The sequence below is a fragment of the Triticum urartu genome, chromosome 1A (genome assembly GCF_056163025.1).
Source record: "Triticum urartu cultivar PI428250 chromosome 1A, HENAU_Tu73, whole genome shotgun sequence".
In the NCBI taxonomy this organism is placed as follows: Eukaryota; Viridiplantae; Streptophyta; class Magnoliopsida; order Poales; family Poaceae; genus Triticum; species Triticum urartu.
The window spans coordinates 192330572-192353472 of NC_141873.1; positions in this window are offsets into that span (position 1 = coordinate 192330572).

The following is a 22901-nucleotide window of genomic DNA, read 5'->3' on the forward strand; positions in this document are numbered from 1 at the left end:
GCGATGAATCGACGGTGGCGGTTCTCGACGGCCGATGAGGAAGAAGACGGGGCAGCCGGCGATGCAGGTCGTCCCAGTGCTCGGGGCCAGGGTGGGGCGGAGCGTCGGATGATCCATCAGAGGGGGCACCTTGGTGGGCACAACCCACCATGGCACGCCGCCCTCCTGGCACGCCCATGTGGGTTGTCCCCACCTGCTGGCCCCGCAGACCCTGAAACCGCCGCTATAAATCCTATTTTCCAAGAAAATCAGGGAGAAAGAATTATCGCGATCCATGAGACGGAGCCGCCGTCACCTCCTATTCTTCATCGGGAGGCCAGATCTGGAGTCTGTTTGGGGCTCCGGAGAGGGGGATCTTCGTTCTTCGTCATCACCAACCCTTCTCCATCGCCAATTCCATGATGCTCCCCACCGGGAGTGAGTAATTCCTTCGTAGGCTCACTGGTCGGTGTAGAGTTGGATGTGATTCATCATGTAATCGAGTTAGTTTTGTTAGGGCCTGATCCCTAGTGTCCATTATGTTCTAAGACTGATGTTGCTATGACTTTGCCATGCTTAATGCTTGTCACTTTGGGCCCGGGTGCCATGATTTCAGATCTGAACTGTTTATGTTATCACCATTATATCCATGTTCTAGGTCCGATCTTGCAAGTTATAGTCACCTACTACGTGTTATGATCCGGCAACCCCAGAGTGACAATAGTCGGGATCACTCCCGGTGATGACCGTAGTTTCAGGAGTTCATGTATTCACCGTGTGCTAATGCTTTGTTCCGGTTCTCTATTAAAAGGAGGCCTTAATATCCCTTAGTTTCCAATAGGACCCCGCTGCCACGGGAGGGTAGGACAAAAGATGTCATGCAAGTTCTTTCCACAAGCATGTATGACTATTTACGGAATACATGCCTACATTATATTGATGGACTGGATCTAGTGTCGTATCGCCCTAGGTTATAACTGTCTCATGATGAATATCATCCAACAAGTCACCGATCCAATGCTTACGAATTTATCATATATTGTTCTTGCTAAGTTACCATTGATATCGTTACTATTGCACTTGCTACAAAACTATTGCTATCACTTTTACTGTTACCATTGTTACTTTCATTACTATCAAACTATCATATTACTTTGCTACTGATTACGTTACCGCAGATAATTAATCTCTAGGTGTGGTTGAATAGACAACTTAGTGGCTAATACCTTCAAATATTCTTTGGCTCCCCTTCTGTCGAATCAATAAATTTGGGTTGAATACTCTACCCTCGAAAACTGTTGCGGCCCCCTACACTTGTGGGTTATCAAGACCTTTTTCTGGCGCCGTTGCCGGGGAGCATAGCTATATTTGTTGAGTCACTTGGTATTATTATCAATTTATCACTATGAAGAATCTGAAGGATGCTAAGACTAAGATTTATACCTCTAAGACGAGGGGAGGTAAGTAACTGCCATCCAGTTATGCTTTAGATTCACCTTCTGTTATAAGTAAACTTGCAACACCACCACATGCTATTAGTCTTGATATGTCGCAAGTTATTGATGATGCTACTTATACTATTAATGATACTTATGGTGATGCTAATACCTTGCTTGATGATAATGATGTGCCACTTGGTGATTTTCTTGATGAACAAATTGCTAGAGTAATTCAACATGATGTTGTTGAATCTGATGATGATCTTGAAACTAAAACTCCCGAAACACCTGCTAGAACTTCTTAGATATGAATTGCCTAAGGTACCGGAAGGTTATGTTATGAATGAGGAGACAACTAGAGATATTCTTGCTTGTAAGGATAGAGATGATCTAGGGAAATTACTCTGCAAGTATAAAGAAAAATCTTTGAATGCTAGAATGCAATATGATCCTAAGTTTGCTACTTCACCTATCTTCATTGATGATAAGGATTGTGAATTCTCTATTGACCTAGAGTTAATTAATTTGGTTGAATCTGATCCTTTCCATGGTTATGAAACTGAAACTGTTGTGGCACATCTTACTAAGTTGATTCACATAGCCACACTTTTTACTCGCGATGAGAAGAATCGTTATTACTTTATTCTCAAATTATTTCCGTTCTCGTTAAAGGGTGATGCTAAAGCTTGGTACAATACTATTGCTCCTGGTTTTGTGCATAGTCCCTGGGATAAGATTTATTACTTCTCTAAAAAATATCTCCCTGCTCATAAGAAACAAGCTGCATTACAGGAAATATTTAACTATGTGCAAATTAAAGAAGAGAGTCTCCCACAAGCTTGGAGGAGGCTTTTCTAGTTACTTAATGTTTTGCCTGATCATCCTCTTAAGAAAAATGAAATACTTGATATCTTCTATAACGGACTAATCGATCCTTCTAGGGATTTCCTAGATAGTTGTGCTAGTTGTTTTTTCAGGGAACAAACTGTTGGTAAAGCTGAAGAATTATTGAATAGCATATTGAAAAATTATGATGATTGGAATCTTCCTGAACAATCGCCTAAGCCCACTCCGAAGGAGAGGGGTATATTATATCTCAGTCCTGAAGATATGCAAGAGGCAAAGAAATCCATGAAGGGAAAAGGTATTAAAGCTGAGGATGTAAATTTTTTACCTCATACTAAAGAAATACATGGGCTTGATACACCACCACCTCCTAAGGTGGTAGAGGTAAATTCTCTTATGAAATTCAATGAAAATGACAATCCTCACAATATGCACCCTAGCCAATGCTTTATGAGTTTGAGAACTATGTTAGAAAACAAGATCATTTCAATGCAAATGTTATGAAACAATGGAAATACAATTCTGATATGATTGCTCGCTTGAGTGACTTGTTATTTAGAATCTCAACTGATGATAGAGGTGTTGGAAAGCATGCTTCTATGGTACAAACCCAGTTAGAACAAGTTGCTAAATCTCAATGAGAGTTGCTAGATGAAATGAATAATAATATAGATGACTTTGTTGTTAGAGTTGCAACTAGAGGATTTAAAATGACTCAGGAACCACTATATCCACTACAAAAAATGCACTTCCGTGATGATACATGTTTGTCACAGTAGGTCACATTTTCCGTCATGCATGTACATCCATGACGGTTTTATGACAGAATCAAGATAGTCATACCTGTGCTGTCGTACAAGTGTTCCATGACATTACCAAAATTATCATCATAAAAGTGTCCACTTCCATGACGCTAAATCACGCTTCATAGAAGTGCTTTCGTCAAGGGTGACCGACACATGGCATCCACCGTAACGGGTCACCGTTAAGCTATCGGGTCCGGTTTTGGATCCGATAACCCGTTAACAGACCGTACCAATGAGAATTTTCCACATGTAAAATTGTCATTGGCCGGAGGAAACACGTGTTGGCTCACCGTTGGGATAGATGTCATCCATTCATTGGATAGGAGGCGCCTATGATACATCTACACGTGGCATGGCCCAACAGAGGCCCATTCCGATGAAAAGGCCAGCCTGTTTGACTTGGTCAAAATGTAATGGGCCGGCCCATGGAAATCATGTTACTAGTTTGTTTGTTTATAGCCCATTTACGGCCCGCTAACTCACAGCCCGTTACGTCCTATCGGAGTTAAGCCCAGTAGCTTCATCTGGGCCGTCCAATATGATTCCATCCCGTTGTAACTTCCAGCCCATGTATGTCCCATGATGTCTTTTGGCCCATATGAGACCATTTGTAACTCTTGGCCCATTAACGACCCGTGGTGAATCTGGCCCGCAATGAACAGTGTACCGCCTGATACCCATTAACGGCCCATTATTCCATTGGGACGTTTCCAACCCGTGTTATCTTTCGGCCTTCTCAGGGCCCATTTATTCTTGGGCTTATTTCCAGCATTCGGTTACTTACGGCCCATTACTGGCCTTTTCTACTTGTGGGGCAAACTCATCCCGTGGTTACAGTCGGCTTGTTTGCGGCCCTTTAATCCATTGGGCTGTTTTCATAGCGTCATCAAATACGGCCAATTAACGACGCCCCATTATGGTCGGCCCATGAACGGATGATTCCAAATCTAGCCCGTTTATGGCCCATAATGTGGTATGTTATTGGCCCATGTTTGGCCGATCGATCATACAGCCCGTAGAAGGCCCATTGATGCTACGGCCCATAGGGGGGCCATTGTTTATATGGCCCTTAGAAGGCCCATTGTTTCTACGGCCCGTAGGATGCCCATGGTAACTACAGTAAATATGTAGCCCATGGTTATTGTGGCCTAGTTCTAAAAAATAGGTTATTGCGGCCACTAGCAAACCATGGACAAAGAACTGCACTGACTACAAGCAAACAAATAAACAAGACAACAAGGAAATAAATAAGCAAGCAACTTACACTAGGCAATCACAGCTATTACACATATTACATCCACTGGGCATCAAAGTCCGCCACCAGTGCAAATATAGGGAACAAAGCTGCATATCATATTCACTGGTTGTCAAAGTTGGTGACCAGTGCAAATAAACGCCGCGACAAAACAAGTCCAGAACTGAAACCACTTCAGAAGAGCTCAAGAAACAATATCCTGGGTACCCATAATGCTGGCAAGATGCTTAAATCCTCCAGCGCTTGTTGTTGCACCAGAAAGTATGCATCTGAATTCTGCAGGGATTGTCATTTTCTCTTGTTTGGCGCTTAAATCCTCTAGCGCTTGTTGTTGCACCAGAAAGTATGCATCTGAATTCTGCAAGGACTTCGTCAGTCCTTCAGCTTCCTGTCATAGCACATCTGATCGATGTCTTTCAACTTGAAGTTGAGACTCAAGAAGATGAACTGATTCAGGCAGCGAGTTCGAAGAGCTTGTGCCAGTAGTAGTGGCTAGTAACTTGAACACTACATCAAGACAGGACTTTTGGGTTCTCTCACTGTCATCAAGATAGTTTGTATCATATTTCTTGGAGCCCAACAGGGATGTCTCACTATCTTGAACCTTATTTGCATTACTTCCTTTACCATTGTATAACAGGGTACTGTTCTCCAATATTTTGTCCGCATTATAAAAGAGAAACAAGCAGACACATCACATGTTTACCATGTTGTATATGAAACTCATTTTGGTAAATCAGTTCAGTAGTAAAGTGGACAGGACAATAGCATGAAACAAACATATATCTATGTACCATGGTCACTTTATGGTCTATATCATTCTAGTTTTTATTGCCAAATCAAGATAGAGACACAGTTCAAATAATATTTGTTCAAGACAAAGCAGAATAGACAAAATATAAGTGTGGGAAACTATAGAGCAATAACAACACCTGTAATGTGCATGACATAAAATATAACTGTTTATTCAATTGAAACTGAAATCAACATGGAGCAAGTTACAACAGCAAATTTGTTAAAGAAACAGGTTAAAAACACACCTGTTGCGCCATTGGAGTTTCAATTCCATCCTTCAAATTTGAAAATAGTTGGTATGAGTAAATACAGTCATGCAAGAGCAAAGGAGTATGAACCAGAGCTAAGGAACCTGACCTGAGAACAATTCTTCTTCTCCTTCAAGCGTTGAGTTGGGATTTGGAGTGGTGGTCCTCGTGCTTTGGGCACTGCAGTTCCCTTACTAACTGCTCGTGTTTGGGTGCTCTATGGTGGAGACGGTGCTGTGTCAACTGGAACTGGGTAACTATCTGCTGGGGTTGGGGTTAGAAGGGGTGTAGATGGTTCTCTGTCCAACTGGGTAGGGTACAATCTGCGAGAGTCTGGGTTATGTGTGGTGCTGCTGGTTCTTGGGAAAGTACAACCGTGGTTCTATCTGCATCAACTGGTAGCACTATATTTTCTGAAGACCGTGTTGTTACTCCCTTAGATACTACCGTCACCCTCTCCAATTCCAATGGCTGATAAACAAGAAAAGTAATTGAATGTACAAACATTGTATGATAGATAGGTGCAATGGATAGTGGGGAAAAAGAGGGCATGAAATAATTCACAATTATGTTGTCTAACCAAACAAGATAGCATGACACAGTTTCACATATATGCTACCTAACTAAACAGGATAGCATGACACAATTTCACATTATGATGGCTAACTAAAAAAGATGGAAAGACATAGTTCAAAATATGATGACTATGTAAACATGATGACATGATATAACTATATAATGTGTTTATTAAATAGGTTGGCATGCCATAATTCACATACATGCCGCCTATGGAAACATGATAGCATGATATAATTCACGAATAGAATGACATAATTCAAAATATGATGACTGTAAACACTAAACAGGCTGAGATGATATAACTATATGATGTCTTTATTAAATGGGTTGCCATGCCATAATTCAGATAGATGTTGTGTGTGTAAACATCATGGCATGATATAATTCAAATATATGATTTATATAGTAAGCAAGTAAGCAGATGGCAATACATATATGATGTAAAAACTAAGCAATGCAAGACAACATGCATGACATGGGTAATATAACCCTGCCAAGTTTGAGCATAGACCTTAGGGAAATAGGACAAGTCATCAGTCTCCGAATCCTCCTCTGAGGACCTCTCTGTAACCAGCAAGATGTCTGCTTTAGAAGGTAGCATTGTTTGCTCTGAATACCCTGTTTTCACTCCAGATACTTCCATCACCGTTTCAAATGGCTGATGCATAGGAAGAGTAGTTGAATATATAAACATTGTCGACAATGGAACATGTAATAAAAAATGATAGCATGATATAATTCACATACATGATGATTGGCTACACAACATGGCATTGCATAATTCACATATATAATGCCTTTGCAACAAGATAGCATTGCATAATTCACATATATAATGTCTTGCAACAAGATGGCAATGCATAATTCACATATATGGTAATTAGACACTAAACGGGTGGCATTCACACAAAGCATGTCTAAACTAATCAAATGACATAGCAATGCAAGACACCATACGCACGATATGAGCAACATAACCCTGCCAAGTTAGAGCATACACCTCGGGGGGGGGGCAAATACGACTGGTCATCTCTCTCTGAATCCTCCTCTAAGGAGCTATCCATAACCAGCGAGATATGCGCTTCGTCAGATAACATAGTCTACTCTAAATACCTTGTTTTCACTCCAGAATTTTCCATCACCGTGTCAAATGGCTGATGCACACGAAGAGTAGTTGAATGTACTAACATTGTTGACAAATGTAATACGTAACAGAAAAAAGGATGTCCTGATATAATTCACATATAAGATGATTGGTTAAGCAGGATGGCATTGCAAAATTCACATATATGATGCCTGGCTAAACAAGATGGCATTGCATAATTCACATAAACGACGAATAAACTAAACAGATGGCATTCACACAAAGCATGTCTAAACTAAGCAGATGACATATTTGATGTATAAAGTAAGCAATGCAAGGCACCATATGCATGATATAACCAACATCAGCATGCCAAGTTAGAGAGAAGACCTTAGGGAGTAAATAGGAGTGGTCTTCTCCTTCTGAATCCCCCTCGAAACAGATATCTTCCTCTCGATTACAATCCGAAATGGGTGGAGGGGGGCCTGCCTTTGTGCCTACCATGGAGCAACGTCTGCAGGAAATTTTATTGCAACGCAAGGCTCGTCTCTTTTGCTCTACATGTTCAGTTCCATTGTGTAGATAACTGACATGCGTAGGAATAAAACATAGTGAGATTATGTAAGGAGTGCATGCAGAAATCCAGAGTGATGGTAGCAACCTGTGGATAGACCCAAAACCAATGATAGCAGACAGATAATGGCTTCAGTTAAAAAATACAGATAATGGCTTCTTTACTGTTTGTTTCCCACCCAACATGAAACTCGTAGTAGACACTAGAGATTAACCAGATAGTAGATAGATACTATTGGTTGCGGCCCCGATATGTACCCCACAACCATTTAAAAACACAAGTTTGACCATTAGTTTGGAGCTGACTCAGAGTCTAATTGGTGAACAAGATGATAAAGTAGCATCTAATATTTAGCGATGCATAATGTAAGCAAACACTAAAGAGTGCGACCTCTCTTGCGGACCCGTGTAGTCCTCGAGGTCATCTGCTCGGTTGATGATGGTAATGCAGTTGTCATGGCTGCCGGCAGCGGGGAAGAAGATCTGAGGCGGCGAAAGACAGTCTAGAGGCCAGATCCCTACTGTGCTGGACCCTTCTGTCGTTGGAGCAGTTGAGCTGGGGTGGACGACGGTGTAGCAGGAGCGGGACAAACCCCACAAGGTTTTCTTTGACAACAATCTGTAAGAGAAGTAATTCTGTAAGGGCTCGTTTGAATTGGAGGATTCTAACAACTTAAGGATATGAAATACACAATAATAGGATAGGAATGCACGTGTAAAATCTGGGTGTTTGGTTCACAAGAATTGGAAGATCACACGATGCAAAGAATCATGTTGAGATTAAGTCAAACCATAAGAAAATGTACGGTTATAATGCTATTATGCTACTATCTCTTAGTCTTGTGCTTCATGAATAGGAATTTGAAAAGGAGGACAAGTGGATATTAAAATTCCTACAATTTTTCTTTCAAGGAGACACTAAAGGAACAAATCCTACAGTTTTCCTTTGCTCCATTCCTTTGAACCAAATGCATGAATAGTAGTACCATAGGAAACTTTCCAATTCCTATGTTTTTCCTTCACTTTTCCTTTCAAGCACTGGCGATTCTAGTAGGCGGGCTTGAGAAAGGAAAAGCCTACACTCAAAAAATGTTTTTGTGCTACTTCTACTACTTTGGACCCAGGCCACTGCCCTACTAGCTCAACTCCCAGGCCCAACGAAAAATGCACAGCTCAAACACACAAAGATAAATAATGACGGTGTTCAAGAGAGTCCATCACGGATAGCTAAGTTGCCTAGTACCTCACTTCTTGCCATATAGTAGGAGAATCTAATGGTATTTCACGTTACTACGTGTGCTCACTGGACAATATATATATAACATGTAGAGTAAAAAATAGATGCAACAAGTGTACAACCTCTTTGGCGAAGCAATGTTGATCGCAACGTGATTGGGTTGGTCGGTGAGGATGATCCGACTGACTTGGCTATCGGAGGAGGGGAAGAAGATCTTAGACATCTTCAGATGGAGCCTGATACGTCTCCGTCGTATCTATAATTTTTGATTGTTCCATGCCAATATTATTCAACTTTCATATACTTTTTTGCCACTTTTTATATTATTTTTGGGACTAACATATTGATCTAGTGCCCAGTGCCAGTTCCTGTCTGTTGCATGTTTTTGGTTTCGCATAATATCCATATCAAACGGAGTCCAAATGGGATAAAAACGGACGGAGCTTATTTTTGGAATATATGGAAAATCTGTTAGGAAAATCAACGCGAACCAGTGCCTGAGGTGGTCACGAGGCAGGGGGCGCGCCTGCCCCCCTGGGCGCGCCCCCTACCCTCGTGAGCCACCCGTAAGGCGGTTGATGCTCTTATTTTTCCGCAAGAAAGCTAATATTTGGAAAAAAATCACGGCGAAGGTTTCAGGCCAATCGGAGTTACGAATCTCCGTATATACACGAAACGGTGAAACAGAGCCAGGCAGAACGCTGAACCAGAGAGAAACAGAGAGATAGATCCAATCTCGGAGGGGCTCTCGCCCCTCCCACGCCATGGGAGCCAAGGACCAGAGGGGAAACCCTTCTCCCATATAGGGAGGAGGTCAAGGAAGAAGAATAAGAAGAAGGGGGGCCCTCTCCCCCTCGCTTCCGGTGGCGCCGGAGTGCCACCAGGGGCCATCATCATGACCGCAATCTTCACGAACAACTTCACCACCATCATCACCAACTCTTCCCCCCTCTATGCAGCGGTGTAACCTCTCTCTTACCCGCTGTAATATCTACTTAAACATGGTGCTCAACGCTATATATTATTTCCCAATGATGTATGGCTATCCTATGATGTTTGAGTAGATCTGTTTTGTCCTAATGGCTATTTAATGATCGTGATTGGTTTGAGTTGTATGTTTTATTATTGGTGTTGTCCTATGGTGCTCTCCGTGTCGCGCAAGCGTGAGGGATTCCCGTTGTAGGGTTTGCAATATGCTTATGATTTGCTTATGGTGGGTGGCATGAGTGTCAGAAGCACAGACCCAAGTAAGTAGGTCGTTTGCATGCGGGAATAAAGGGGACTTGATACTTTAATGTTGTGTTTCGGTTTTACCTTAATGAATCTTTAGTAGTTGCGGATGCTTGCTAGAGTTCCAATCATAAGTGCATATGATCCAAGTAGAGAAAGTATGTTAGCTATGTCTCTCCCTCAAATAAAATTGCAATAATGATTACCGGTCTAGTTATCGATTGCATAGGGACAAATAACCTTCTTGTTGACAAAAGCTCTTCACTAAAACTAATTTAGTTGTGTCTTTATCTAAATAGTCTCTAGCTTTTATTTACGTGTTCTTTACTTTCTTGCAAGCCTATCCAAAAAACACCTACAAAGTACTTCTAGTTTCATACTTGTTCAAGTGTGCGTAGAGTTGTATCGGTGGTCGATAGAACTTGAGGGAATATTTGTTCTACCTTTAGCTCCTCGTTGGGTTTGACACTCTTACTTATCGAAAGAGGCTACAATTGATCCCCTATACTTGTGGGTTATCAGAGCCTGGGGTACTGCTCCGCTGTGATGGAGGGTTTCGTCGTTGGAGCAGCTCCGGTGAGTGGTACGACGCCGAGGCTGAAGCAGGACAAGAGAGACAACGTTAACCTGAGTGGAATTCTAATATCTTCTCCAATATATGACGTAAAATACGTAACCACAAAGTGCTAGATGTAAAATACATCAGCTGCTCATCTCTGAACTTAACTATCAAAACTGAATTTAACTGTCGAAACTGAACTTAACTATCGAAACTGAATTTTGCTGTCGAAACTGAATGCACTAGTAGCAGAAAAGCAGTAGCAGCAACGCGTGCGACAGCCGGGGCAGCTGGCCGTGTCGCAATTCGTCTTCAACCTCCACCCCCTGAGCCACCAGCCACCACCGGCCAAACCACCGACCCCCGCGGCCCGCCCCGAAACCACTCCCCACCGCCGGTCCGTCGCCGCCCCGGCAATACCTCTACCCCCCCCCCCCCCCCCGTGCCGAGATTTTTCTCCGGCGATCCCTGACGGTGTCCTGGACTAGGGGGTACTCACCATATCGTCTCCCGACCAGTGGGTCAGGCCAAGGACCCCCATGATGATTCACTAATGGGCCACTTCGGGCACCTCGTGCGGAATACAAGGTGGGTTCCACAAGACTTGGCGCACAAGACAAGGACTCCTCTAAACCATAGGCCTATGGTGCATATATAAACCGAGGCTAGGCTAGTCAATAGACAATCTAATATTCATTACTACAATCTCGTGGTAGATACATGTACTATGTACTATCCCCATATGAATACAATCAGAAGCAGGACGTAGGGTTTTACCTCCATCAAGAGGGCCCGGACCTGGGTAAAATCCCGTGTCCATGTTACCATCGCTCCAAGACGCCTAGCTTAGGACCCCTACTACGAGTTATGCCGGATATAGAACTGACATTGGTGCTTTCATTGAGAGCCTATTGGGTGTCGCAGTGGCGTGATGGAATCTTCAACCAGTGCCGAATTAGGTCTTATATTTTCAGTTAAATTCATGGCGCATGAAGTATTATTCTTTTCAAATTGATGCTGCCGGCGTGTTGCAAATTTTGTTTTCAACGGTCTCCTTACTTGGCGGCTGCGGTGTGTGTAGATTGGGGTAGGGTCGGCATATGGCCTGACCGTGGACTCACGTGCGACTACGGCCTACAGGGGCAGCAGGCGGAGCACGGGCAGCAGACAGTTATCCAGTCAAATTCGGACAGATCTGATTGACCTTTGGTGCACTTAATGGATTTTCTCAAAGCTGCTAATACTACTGTTGCGGCCTTGCACGTGTGTTGCAGATTAAAATAACTTGAAGCTTGAAGCTATTGACGTCTTGTGTGATGGCTGCTGGATTTAATATACTACCTCTCTCTCAGTTTACAGGGCATGCGGGTACCCCTAGGTCGTCAATTTGACCAACCTAATATAAGTCATATATTATAAAAAATATATCAACATAAACTTCGGAGTTACTACTTTCAAAAGGTATAATTTTTGTGTTATATAGTTTATATTAGGGTGGTAAAATTAGCAACTAGGTATACGCGTAGGACTTGTAAACTGAAACGGAGGTAGTATGGTGCTACCACTAGTAGTACTAATTGGCAACACTTCTTCCAAGGTTTGGTTAAACAACTCAGCCATCTCAAATTGAGATCATCTAGCGGACGGTTTTGTCACTGCACACCTGTGATCCGACCAATTCCGCGTCTGTGTCCGGACAATTTTTCATCAGACTTCGCTTGGTCTCTCTTTGATTTGACCAACCACTCATATTACTGCAAGGTGCTACCTCTACAAATTATTTTTAATGCACAATATCTTTTCTCGTAGGAATTATTATTTTGGCCAGTATCGTTTTCCGTATACAGGCAGCTAATGTGTGGCAACAGTGATGTCACCTTGCGAGTTCATGTTTCGCCACTATGTTGCATTGACGACGTCCTTCCACAGACGACATATGGTTTTCGACCAGCGCGATGTTCTTGCCGCACCACACACCAAGCCGATGTCAACCATGTTGAGTCACTGCCCGGGCCATTATTTCTTTAAATAATATATTTGCAAAAAAAATTTGCAAAGATGTTTATCGCTCTCTTTTTTCGCCCGCGCCATTTACATATGGGCAGGAAATATTCTTTGTGTGCGCCATGTCGACGAGCATCGCGGTCGCGTTGTCTATTTTGTTTGCAGTCAGATCGATGGTGACGCCCGCCGTCGGGTGCTACATCGGATCCGGATTTTGCTGCGGCGACGAGCAGCACACATCAGGAAGATTCCTTCCTTGTCCTCTATTTTATAATTCGGCAGCTAGTTTTCCACTAGTTCTTTTGAAAAGGACACAGACCGAAGTACTGCACGGTCTGGTAAACCCCGGAGTAAAGATCGATGCTATCTGATTCTCGAATATTTTCTGTTGGTTTGTACTGCACTATTTTTGTAGATATATTCTACCGACGCTGGTACATTATGTCTGTGGTGATATGGCCAGCTTCTCGTCGGTCAAACTCCTTGTCCGCTGCCTAGCGGATATTAAAAATCAATCGTGATTGTTTCATGTCATTACCTCGGCCAGCCGACCTATGCATCGATCGGAACCTCGTCAACCCGACCTCAGCACACAGGCCTTTTGTGTAATTATTTACTTCACTTAAATTAATTAAGTAGAAGAGTATTTTTAATTATATTATTATTATTACAATTATTAGCTTGCACTATTTTATGTGTGCAGGTCACCGACTTTGGCTACGTCACGTGGTCACCTCAGCGTGCCGACGCCATCATCATGCCTCGGCTGGACCGGGGGTTCTTCCACCACTTTATCGGTCTACTCCCGAGGCTTCAGCGTCACCTTGCTGACCTACTCTATCTCCTCGCCTGGACCGGGGCTTCGGCTAAGCCACATAAGCAGTGTTACGTTGTCACTTCATCAAGCCGAGCTCTTTGCTTGGGCCCCTCGGGACCGGCTTGAGGGCTGGGATCTCGACCTATCACAAACTCGACACACGTCATCAACACCGAGCACATTAATCAGCTAAGTTGCTTTCATGCTCAAATTTTTAAAAAATGTTTAATTTTTGTTCGGTTCGACCAAGCATTATATTTGTGTTAAATAAACAAGCCATTTGCTAAACCAAACTTAGTTTGTTTAAAACGCTTGCTTTCCCATGTTAACTGGGGGCTCTTAAATTTATGTGAGCTGTTTTATAATAAGTGTTCTTCTTAGTCGTTGCAAAGTCTTTTCTATTACTCCTTTTTTCGACGCGAGTGTGTGGTCAATAGCCGGGGAGCATAATTTCTCTCTCAAAGCCGCTAGAGTTTAGTTTGCTAAACTGGCCTAATGAGAAGTACTCCACCTTCGGGATAGGAGGTTGAAGCCGTAGGCTGACCCGCTTGAAGTCTTGAGATAGGATGTGTCATGTTAAAGAACGACAGAAGCACATTTTTTTCTAAGAACAATTTTCAGATTGGCACCGAACACTAGATCTAGTTCAGACGTCGAGTTTTTACTGATTTTTTTTGTTTTCCAAGCCTATGGAACTATTAAACTATTTGTTTGTTTCCAGCATAATTCTCGCAGTGCAACGCCGGACACCTTTATAGATTCAGCAAAAACATTCTCGGATATTGCTATATATGCATCGGTTTCGAATTGTGTCTTCGGTCAATAGTTCGGTTGCCCGGCTCTTGTGCTTGCCTCCTATGTTCCACTTTGTTCGGTTAGGTGTGCAAAGGGAGAACCACTGCGATTGTGCTTCCAGCTCGCATGGTTAAGCGCCTCAGTGGAGAAAGCCGAAAATTGACTGTCACAATAAGCGTAAACTGGTCAGCGATCCGATGACTGTGTTAAACTATAAGATCGATGGAGGTCACCCCATGTTAAATGACGATCTGTTCATAACATTGGTCGAAGTGTTTACGGCTTGACCTTGACTGTCGCCGAACACTAACCGGGGGCTAGTTTCTGGCCTCCCAACTTAAAGCTCCTATGACTAAGTGAAAGTTATAAAGCCCGCATATCTTATTGCCTTGTTTCCAATAACACAACCGCCTTCGGGCACCGAGACATCAGCTAAGAGTTGTTTGTTATTGCGGAAACACCCTGCGTAGCATCTACAAGGGGGTGGAAGCCGACGATGCGCCACTTTCAACTGATAAACAGTCGCAACGGAGTCAAAATAAATATATCATCGGCATTTGTATTTAATATACAAGGGTCGCCTTCCATATTAATCATTATAAAGCCATACATATGCATCAATTTGACTTAAGATTTTGGCCAAGCTGGGTTGCCTAGCTCCTGTGCTTACCCCTATGTTCCCGATTGTTTGGCTAGGCGGGAAAGGGAGCACCTCTGTGATTGTTACTACCGGGTCATCCGGGTTAGTACCTCAGACTGGGTGAAGCCGAAAGCTAGCCATCTTAAAGGATATAATTGCTTGGCAACGACGGAAGTGAAAATTTGCGTTTGCTAAAGACAACATAGTTCGGGAACTTTTCCCAAACTAAATCCTCAATATTTTGCTCCCACATTGATCGGAGCTGAGGTTTCATGATCATGCTTAGCATAACAACCCAAAGAAACGAACCGATAGCGGGACTATTTTCTTTGGAAGCCATCTCTTATGTTAAACAGTAATATAACATATCTCTCTGCATACCTTTGTTTATAAAACTGTATGGCAGGATTGCCTTGTTTGTCGTAAATCTTTGCCCTCATAAAGGCTTTATAAAGTAGGACAAACACTCCTCGGCTACTGGGAGAGGTGGTGGAAGCCGATGGCCGGTCAACAAAGTTTTGTACAATGAGGATCCGAGCATTAATGATGTAAAGTACTTGGATACATAGAATCATTACACATAATTTGTGATTTTACTTCGGATATCGATCCTTAATTCAGCCACCTGTGTCCACATTAAGGCTCAAGGGCTACTGGGCTTTGTGCTTATCACTTACTAATATTAAAGGGGCACAACGATCCCTTGATCTGGTGTTGTCACCTGACCAGTGTCTCGAGGGCTACTACATTGCCTATTCAATGCAGAAAATTCAAAGGGCTCAGCGTTCGGCTTGACCGAACTATGGGCAAAGGCGTCTTTGGACAACAATCACTACAAGAAATATGTCAACTTGTGACCCCACCACTATTGGTCACTCAATGGTCACAAATTTCCATTTGTGACCTTTTTGTGACCAAAAACATAAGGTCAAAAGCTGGCCGTCATAAACTGACTATAGCGACCTTTCTTCTGGAATGGTCGAAGACGTTTATGACCAAAATACGTCTACTGTGGCGTTTTGGTCACTAGCAACCTCCCCAGGCCACGTAGGCATCCAGCGTGGCAATCTGATGTGGCACAAGATTCAGCCCGGTCCAATTCGATTTTCTACATGGGCCTAGCCCAACAATTCGGCCTTTTTACTGTATTTATTTTCTTGTTAATTTTTGCTAGCTACATGGGCTTGGGCCATTAATTCAGCCTTTTTTTCTAAGATGCAGCCTTTTACAGTCTATTGATATTTTATTTTCGTCCGTTTTTTGCCACTGGTCCCACCAATCAGATTGGTCCCACTTGTCATGCTTATCACAAAATTGATCCCACACCTCAAAAATTTCAAAATCTGTCAAACAACCATTATAACTTGTCAGGTTTCCACTTGTTACAATCATTGTTTCGAACAGACCAGAGAGCAAATGAAATTGGTCCAAAACAATACTGCATTAATCTATTACAACCGTTATAGTATATAACAACCCAGATATGCCTACTACTGCCTACAACTACAACACATAATATGCTACTCTTTGCTTATATGCTTCACAGCTTTGGACATGGATTCGCACTTCACCTGTGCAAAAAATAAGAATGAACATATAAGAATAAGAACAGGTACAGAACATCAAACAGTAGCCAATGAGGGATCCAATAACTTATAATCAAGAATTGACAGCAAATGCCATGTACATGAATAATATGACTAGAACCAACCAGTATGTGTTCATGGAGTGACTAAAATGTTCTCACTAGCTAGGAATTTTTTTTGTATATAATATACCGACATGTCCAACTCTCTAAATTGATCATAGAAATGAAAACTGTAAGAATGATTTGTAGAATCCAGGCATGTCAAATTTTAAGCACCAGCAGAATAGATCTAACAAACCAGACCATGATCATCATGCGCATCAGGATTTATGGTTCTAGCAAAACAGTAAAGAGATGGACATACACGCATCAAGCATACCAGCTACTACATCACCATTCTCGTGACCACAGACATCACCATTCACTAATAATTCCCATTAGGAGATCAAACTATGCATCCAACAAGCTACAGCAACAGGGAATGCAGAAAAATTTATGACCCGAGATGACGAATCAACTGGGTGCATCTCAGTTTGAACAACCACGGCGAGACAACAACCGCATACTAATGCGGCGAATCAAATCTGCACGCAGGAGCAGCGCCGTTCGTGGCATCCACATGAGGTCGCGCAACATCAAGAACATGGCGCATGACTGCAATAGACCTAGAGATCTAGGACGAAGGGAGGGGGAGCTTACACTTGCGGATGCGGGCGGCCGGGTAACCGCACGAGGAGCAGGTGCTCTTCTGGAGGTGGAAGCTACGGCAGCCGCAACGGATGCAGAATTGAAGAGGGTCCTCATGTAGAAGTAGCAGCGGCATGAAGAATTGAAGACTGGCCAACAGAGCCTGCAATGCAAACAGAGAGGCATGAGGAAACTGAATCCAATCACATCAAATCAAATCGAGCTGCTGCACCTTGACCTTGAGGAAAACAAACCTCATCTCATGTCATCTCAGGGAATAAGAAGAAGAAAAATATATGGCTGCTGCTCCATGACCATGACCTTGAATTGTTGCTGCTGCACCAGATCGAGGAAGAAGAAGACCTGCAAAAAAGCAATAACTAGCAATGCACAAGCATGAATTCATGGAAGGACGGATGCAAGGCCAAACATCCAGCATACTGTTTCTTAATGCCCCAACCACTTAAAAAACCATGGTAGTTCTAACCATATTAAATTAAAGGACAAAGTGAAGTCATGATATTGAGAGTTCCATCTTATAAAGCTTTCTGTTTAGCATATCCTAAATCACAGTCTATCTACCAATATATGAACTCTTTAGTTTTCATAACCGAGGTTCACATATTTGGGCTGATTTGTACACTGTATTTTCAGTATTTTTTTTACTTGAGATAAACTAAATGCTAACATCAGTGACAACAAGACTTGAACAGAAATAGCTATTGAAGAAACACGTTTATAAGATAGAATGAAAATGATTTACACCAGAACATATAGTTCACATGTACTGGAGCTAGAGACTACAGAACACACATAATCACACATATGCGAATAGGGTACTACTCCATGGTTCAGGTTACACTAATAAACAAAATTATACAAGCGACTAGACGAGGCAGCGATGGAGCAAGTACAGGGAACAAGTACTCTTAAAATTTGAATATTACAGACTTATACAACACCGGGAAATTCAGAGAAGAAAGGGAGAAAGAGATATTGCAGGAGGAGGTCGAGGATTATGCAAATTAACTACCATGTTCCTAATGGACCCCTGCTTGTCCCCAAATACGGGACTCGCTCACTTTCATATATACAAAACTGGGAGTTAGCTGTCTGTCCTGTTCCCAAATTTGGACTCGCTGTTCAGGCATCCTATAATACAACAATATATGCCTAGACAAGCAGTTGAAAAAATACTTAGAAAGAACTTTCACTTAAAAAGACACCCTGCCTATAATACTAGCTATACAAGCCTAGACAATGTGTTAAAAAATTTAGACAATGTGTTAAAAAAGACACCCTGCACAGGTAATGAGGCGATAAAAAGGACGCGGACCAGCCCTTGATTTCTGAACAAGGGTCCAATGATGCATGACTTGCACAGGTAAACTACTAGCAGCCTGATGCTTGGAGATGCATGCAGTAGGCTGGTGCTGTAGCATTGAAAAGAAACGGCACAGCGCGCATCATGCAGTAACTTTGAAAGTCGAAACGCTAAGATAACAACTAGATCTGCAGGGTCGTAGTTAGGCAGCTAGCTGCAGGTGGGCGAAGAAATAGTGGATAGTGCTTGGTGCTACTGGATAGACAGATGTGAATTGTTATTCTAATCAATGCAAAGCATATAAGAGTGGCTGAGGGTGTGGTGACCTGAATCTACGGATAGACAATCACATAGTGGCATGCATACTCCATAAGGCCATATGACACAAATGGATCCACACATGTTTTGAATTGACAGCACATAACCTTGTAGAAATATGCAATAATAGAATAGAAGTAAATGCAACCTACAGGGTTTCTAGATATATTATACGAAGATAATATTACTCCAATGTTTGGTGTGTGTGGTCAGTGCTACTGGGACAAATGCATAAGGAAGCACAATGTTGAACATCCATAGTCGGCTATCTGAACAGAAATAATAGCAAACATCTACATGTTTGGTCAGTGGTACAACAATCAAACTCATGAACTACAGAAGCAATTGAGCCCATCGGGATTATGAGAGAAGGGCAACCATGTCTGGGTCCCTAGGGGCAGGAAACCCTTAAAAGGCATCCTTTGCACCCGCAAACACACACTATGCAAGTCATTTACACGTCTATCATTGGATTCCTAAGCACTTTACATTGTAATAGAAATTGAGGATATACAGTGAAAAAACAGAGGAATTCCACACTTGGATGCACACACAGCAAGCAGATTTGGGCGAGGGGCGCAGAGGATGCACACTTCGGAACACCTGGTCCCGCATTAGCTCGAACACCTGGGCGTCAATGGGCACGGAATGGTTAGACAAGGGCCTGGGCGTCAATGAGTTGTGAGGCGGGAAGCAGGGAGGGGGCGGAGGGAGGTACCTTGAGGGCGGACTCCCAGTGGAGCACGACGACGCGGTCGTGGAGGGCCTTGAGGACGGTGCGGGGGAGGAGGCGGCGGGTGCCCTTGCCGGGCTCGCGCTTGTCGAGAACGGCCTTGGTGGCCTCGCGCCGGAGGATGATGGAGAGTGCCTTTCGGGAGGCGATCTTGCGGTTCACCTCATCCTTCCTCTGCCGCTCGAGATCCTCCGCGTCGGCCTCGACCTTCTCCTCCTCCTGCCGCCGCCACCTCTCCCCCACGCCCGCCGCTCCCCTAGCGCTCTGCTGCTCGCGCGGCGAGGCGGCCGCCGCTGGCGGCGGGCCCGCGTGGACATGAAGACGGCGCGTGGACGTGCTGAGGGAGGAGGAGGGCGAGGGGAGCGTGGGGAAGGGGCACACCACCGGCGCGGCGGCCATTGCGCGGCAAGGGGGGACTGGATGAGACTGCGGGCAACTAACAGCAAGGAGAAGAGGCTCCGTCGGGGAGCAGCGCGAGCAGGGGCACGAGCGAGTGGAGGTGGGTGGCGCAAGGTAGGGGACGGGGCGGCGGCGGAGGACGGGGTGCTTGGGTTGGATCTGGATCTGGGAGAAGGGGAAAGAGAGAGGCGGCGGACAGGGGGAGAGAGACCGAGAGAGGCAGGCAGGGGCTGCTAGGGTTTGGATTAGGCTGCTGAGAGGTGGACGGTCAGATCGGCTAGAATAGACGGTTCAGATCGGCTAAGGGGGGCGATCCGTGGGATAGGCCCTGATTGGCTCAGAAAATTTATGGTTTAAAATAGTTTCTAAGTACTAAAACTATGGGTATTTTGTGAAGCAGCTATCAAAAATATTTTGCAGAACGGCACAACTAAATTTTTCTCTCAAGTTAGACCACATTTTTTGGATGATCGCCAATTTGCATGCATTTTTATCTTTCCAACTATTTTTAATCATTTTTCGAGTGCCCAAAATGATTTTTTATGAAAGACCTACCAAATTATTGTTGCAAAATTGGACCAAATCAAATTTCTAAAATACTAGGCCATACTTAATGCACAATTAACCAAATGGTCGGGTGTCACAAGTTTCGATCCACATCTCATGAAAAAGACAAATTTCCACCGATTCAGCTGGAAGCGGGTCAAATTTGAACTGCAGCTGCCTCATAGTTTGCTCTATATTTTTTCCAAAACTCATTTATAGGTACATAAGTATCTATTTAATTAGAGAAACACCAAAAAATTCCAAGATTCAACCACTAGCTAGGAACGGTCATTCCCGCCATTTTGACCGCATTTTGAAACGGGCATAAAAATTTCAAAAAAAATAAAAAAATTGGAAAATCTTCGCATTGCGTCATCATATGTGACCAAGTTACCAGGAAAAATAATAAACTTGTAATACGGCAATTATTTTAAAAAAGTGTCCTCGAAAACGAGGTATCAAGTGTGAAGATTCATGGCTTTCAAGCCAAATGATCAATCTTATGGCCACATTCATGACATAGTTTGTTCAAATGATCTCATATTGTGCGCAAGGGTGCATATTGGAATGGCAAACAATGTTGCCTAAGGAAGTTTTCATTTTCTTTGGACGAAAAAACAATTTTCCATTTTTCGAGTGCCCAAAAGGAGGTTTTTTTGTGAAGGACCTCCCAAATAATTGTTGCAAAATTGGACCAAATCAATTTTCTAAAATACTAGGACATATTTAATGCACAATTTACAAAATGGTTGGGGTGTAAAAAGTTTTGATCCACCTCTCGTGAAAAAGACAAATTTCCGCCGATTCAGCTAGAAGCGGGTCAAATTTGAACTGCAGCTGCCTCATAGTTTGCTATTTAGTTTTTCCAAAAATCATTTCTAGGTACATAAGTGTCTATTTAATCATAAATACATGGTTTGGTGGCGATACGTAGAGGTTTGGGCAGTGGCCGAGGGCCCCAACTCTAGAGCGCGTAAACTCGCATGCCCGCCGTGTGGTCACCGCGTGACCATGGCGTTGCCAAGCGTTCTGGGTGGCCTAGGCATGTCTAGTGGGTTGGGCACTCCCCAGGTTGGTGCTAGGAAGAATATTACAACATAAGATTCTCACGAGGAGACCGATCGATGCTCAAACATGAATTAACAGCCATGTGTTTGATTAGCGGTACGGGAAATGTACATGGCTAATGGGCGTGAGTTTTGGCTGAGGATGATCAGTTACTAAGAAGACCGTCTTCACAAATTTTCAGCTCAAAAGGAGGAGCCTAGGTGGTACTTTCTTTGCGAACTACCACACTGGACATAACTACGAATGTTGAAGCTCGGCTCAAAATAATGAACGGATTGAGCTGGCATTAGGTGGAGGATGGTTATTTGGGCATAGGAAACCACTGTAGAAAATGGATACTATTTGGAAATGCCAAAGTGGTACTTCCTTCACAATTCTCTTCTATGGACAGAAACTTGGGAAAACTAGTGAGAGAGATTGGACGAATGAAATGAGCTAAAAATTGGTGTAGGTAAGTTACATAGGTATGGTCATGCGCTGGTAAATTATTAGATCATTTGGGTAAGCCTAGCTAATACTTACTTCACAAAGCTTCTCTCGAGGTAGAAACTTTGAAAATTTGCTGAGAAAGATTTACTAGGAAAATTGAGCTGAATATTATCATGTGGCAATGATTTGGGTATGGAAGAGTGCCCGAAAAGTTTGAGGGTAATAGGAGGGGTCTAGATAACACTTGCTTTGCAACGTGCCAATTTGGCCCTAAAATATAAATTGAACCTGGTCTCACATAGATGATTTGGCTGAGCTGCAATTTGGAGGAGGGTGATAATTTGGGCATATGAAGGAACTGTATAAATTTCATGTCATTTCGATATATAAAAAAGGTACTTCCTTCACAATGCTTCTAGGTGGACAAAAACTTTGGAAATTTGCCGAGGAAGATTTGCTAGGCAAGTGGAGCTGAATTTTGTCATGTGGTAATGATTTGGATAGGAAAGAATGCCCAAAAATTCCGAGGGCAATCAAGAATATATAAATAGCACTTCCTTCATAAAGTATTGTCGTGAACAGAATAGGAAAATGAATATTGTTGAATTACTTTTGAACTAGGCAAGGAAGGATTTTTACATATTTGATGAAGATATGACCCAAAGAATTTATGAGATTTTTTTGGGAATTTTGGGAATGACAGAAATATAGGTTGCTTCACAACCTAGGGCAAAAACTGCCACATGGACATGACACATAGGCAAAACTGATGAGGTGGCGCCTAGTCATAGCAACCCACCACAATTTACAAGGTTATGACCATCTATATTGGTCATGATCAGCTATAAATAAGGCAACAGACTAGTGCTATCTGCTTTATGACCATTTTGTGTAAGGAAATTACGACCTTTCTGACCAAAATG